This window comes from Lutra lutra, chromosome 12 (genome assembly GCF_902655055.1).
Source record: "Lutra lutra chromosome 12, mLutLut1.2, whole genome shotgun sequence".
Lineage (NCBI taxonomy): Eukaryota > Metazoa > Chordata > Mammalia > Carnivora > Mustelidae > Lutra > Lutra lutra.
This window is the reverse complement of record NC_062289.1, coordinates 62491839-62495671: the sequence shown is the minus strand read 5'-3', so window position 1 is coordinate 62495671 and position 3833 is coordinate 62491839. Positions and strand designations below refer to the sequence as shown.

At 38.4% G+C, this 3833-nt stretch overlaps 1 pseudogene; it reads right to left on the bottom strand.

Moving 5' to 3' along the window:
- Positions 1–1920: 1920 nt before the first annotated feature.
- On the bottom strand, positions 1921–2543 carry LOC125081759 (transcription elongation factor A protein-like 3; annotated as a pseudogene).
- Positions 2544–3833: the final 1290 nt, after the last annotated feature.

Sequence of the window (3833 nt, the reverse complement as noted above, 5' to 3'; positions counted from 1 at the left end):
AAAGAAACAATATATGACTTTCCTTACAAAGAATTCAAAATAACCATCTCAAAGAAGTTCAATGTACTATAAAAGAACACAAATAACCAAGGAAAAGCAGGGAAAAAAACGCATGAACAAAATGAGAATACCAACAAGGATAGAAATGTAAAAAAGAACCAAACACAGATTCTGGTAAGATGGCAGAATAGAAAACAGCAGAAAGCAGTCTCCCTACCTAGATGGTAATTTCATTGGCAGAATCTTTTGCTAAACTATTTTGGAACTCTGGAGCCCATTGAAATCTTGCAACTTCCAGGGTAAAAAGTTACAGTTGGGGCACCTGAGTGTTTCAGTCGGTTAAGTGGCCAACTCTTAGTTTGGGCTCAGGTATCATCTCAGGGTCTTGTGATCAAGCACTGAGTCTCACGTGTGATATAATACATGAATATAAACATCCAAGAAGCTCTGTGATCTTTCAGTAAGATGAACTCAAATAGATAGACACTGAGACACTTTAAAATAAAACTTTCAAAGACAATGAGAGAATCTGGAAAGTAGCAAGAAAGGAGAGAATTATCATATACAAGGGAGCCTCAAAAAGATTTTCAGCAGATTTCTCATTAGAAACTTTGGAGGCCAGAAAGCAGGGGGTTGATATATTCAAGGTACTAAAAGAAAAAAAAAACCTGTTAATTAAGAATTCTCTATCTGGCAAAATTGACTTTCAAAGTGAATGGGGGATTAAGGCATTCCCAGATAAACAGAAGTTGAGGACATATGTGACCACTAGTTTTGCTCTGCAAGAAATGCTCAAGTGAATCCCGCAAGGTAGAATGAAGACTGTAACCTGAAGCCTTATGAAGAAATAAAGATCTCAATAAAGGTAAATACATGGGTAATTACAAAAACTAGTATTATTGTAACAATGGTTTGTAATTCTATTTTTTGTTTTGCACAGAATCTTTAAAAACGAATACATTAAAAAAAAACTAAAAGTCTACAAGTTAGTATTATTGAAATTTTGGTTTGTAATTCCAAATTTTGTTTTTAGACAATTTAAGACACTAATGCATTTAAAGAATTATTAGCTTATATTTGGGGGCACACATGTATAAAGTTATTTGGTGACATCAACAGCCAAAAGGGGTGAAGGCAGAGCTGTAGAGGAGCAGAGTTTTTGTATGTAATTACTGAAGTTAAGCTGGTATAGATTCAAATGAGGGTGTTATAACTTTAGGATGTTAAATGTAATCCCCATGGCAACCATAGAGAAAAATAGCTACAGAATATATACAAAAGGAAATGAGAAAAGAATTTAAACACTTCACTACAAAAAAAATCAAATATGAAAGAATAGTAATGCAGGACATAAGGGACAAAGCTATAAGGCCAATAGCAAACTATTGTATCAAATAGAAAAATGACAGAGGTAAGTCCCTCCTTAGTAATTACTTGAAATGTAGAGCAATTAAACTCTCCAGTCAAAAGACAGAGGTTGGCAGAATATATAAAGACCACATGATCTATATTCTGTCTACAATAGACACACTTTATTTTGTGTGGGGGATGGGGGTTCTGAAACTGGTTTCCTCTTTATTGTTATTTTGTAATGGACCGTGAACATCTTTTCCATGCACCTGGTGGACGTTCCTTACTGAAAGACAGAGAACGCTGTAGTTGGATCAAATGGCTGGTGGTAACAAGAGCGACACTGAGCAAAGTGTCAGCTTAACATCAAAACACTTAGCCTGTGGTGACTAACATAACCTAATATAAATAAATAAATATTAAGTTAAATTAAAAAAAAAAACACAAAACATTTAGCCTGGCAAATGCCTGCCATGGAAAGCATGGTTAGAAATACTCTCATCAGAGAAATTAGAATTGAAGGCCGAAAGCATTAAAGATATGGGTCCCTTTGCTCCTTACCTCTGTCCCTCACTCTCCTGACATCTTTGGGGTGAATGGGTCTTGTACATCTCTTTGTATCCAATGAAAACAATGCATTCTCTGTTTTTTTCTTAGCTTTTTCTGAGCCCTTGATGTACCTCCACATTCTCTCGTGATCTGCCCAAGTGCCTTTTCTGTAAGTCTTCCTGATGGTCCTTGGGGGAATCATACATCCTCCCATTTTTCTTTTTGCTTTTCTGGGCACATCGTCTTCAACTAGGTGCTTTTGGGCAGCCCACGGCTCAGTCACAGCCTTTGCCAGGAATTCTGGCTTGCCCTCACTATGTGGTTTTTCTCTCATTTTCAGACTTGCCCTGCTTTTCTTGCTTTCTCTCACCTTCTGGTTGTCTTTCATCATCTGGCTATCCCTCATTCTGGAGCTTTCCCTCATGCCCTGGTTTCCCTTCCACTCCCAACTTCTCTTCTCATCTGGTTTTCCTTCTTCAGGCCCGGCTTCATCTTTTGGCTTTCCCTCGATTTCCACCATTCCTTCATTTACACTGCAGAGTTCTTTCATGTTGATATTTCCCCTTTCTTCCTGTCTTGCAGGGATTCTGGACAGGCTCTTCCTCCTTTTCTAGCCTTGCAGAGTGCTGGGGACAGACACACAAACCTGCAGGTCAGGGGAAAGCCTGTGCCTCTTCAGGCTCACCAAAGCTCCCGTGCCCACCACCAGGCAGCTCAGGCAGCTGGTTCCATGCAGGCAGCAGGAGTGGTCAGTGCAGGGACAGGATTGCAGGGCAGATGAGAGGGCTACAACAGACTCACTTTAGCTTCAAAGACACAAATAGATTAATAATGAAAGTATGAAAAAAGATTTCATGTAAATAGTAACCAAAAGAAAGCAAGGGAGGCTATGTGAATATCAGGCAAATTAGATGTTAAATTTAAAAATCTATAAGAGACAAAAAAAGACATTATACATTAATAAAATATTTACTAGAGTAAGCACCCAGTATCGAACCATCAAAATAGTGAATCAAAAATAGATTAGAACTGAAGGCAGAAATACACAGTTCTAAAACAATGACTGGAGACTTTAACATCCTATTCTCCATATGGATAGAACAACCAGACAGGAGATAGAGAAGGAAATAGAGGACTTAATATAATAAACCAACCAGATCAAACAGATACATACAGAAAACTCTGCCCAACAATAACATGTAATTCTTCTCAAGTGCATGTGAGACCTGCCAGGATAGATTAGACCACAAGTTAAATTTCAGTAGATTAAAATATGTAAATGTCTGACAGAGTATCTTTTCTAACCATAATGGGATAAGGTTAAAAATCAGTAACAGACATGGGGCATCTGGGTGGCGCAGTCAGTTAAGCATTTGACTCTTGATTTCAACTCAGATCATGGGTCATGAGATCAAGTCCTGCACTGAGCTCTGTCCTCAGTGGGTAGTCTGCTTGAGATTCTCCCTATGCCCTTTCCCCCACTCACACATGCATGCTCTCTCTCTCTCTCAAATAAATGAATAAATAGATTTTTTTAAAGATTTTTATTTATTTATTTTGAGAGAGAGAGAGAGAGTGAGAGAGAGCATGAGAGGAGAGGTCAGAGGGAGAAGCAGACTCCCCATGGGGCTGGGAGCCCAATGTGGGACTTGATCCCAGGACTCTGGGACCATGACCTGAGCTGAAGGCAGTTGCTTAACCAACTGAGCCACCCAGGCACCCCATGAATAAATAGATCTTTAAAAAAATCAGTAACAGACATAAAATTTGAAGAATCGGAAACTTGTGAAAATTAAACAATACACAATTAAACAACCAGTGTATCAAAGAATAAATCACAAGAGAAACTGCAAAATTCTTAGAGATGAATAAAAGTGAAAGCACAGCATACCAAGATTTTTGGGACTCAGCAAAAGCAGTGCTAAGTGGGAAAT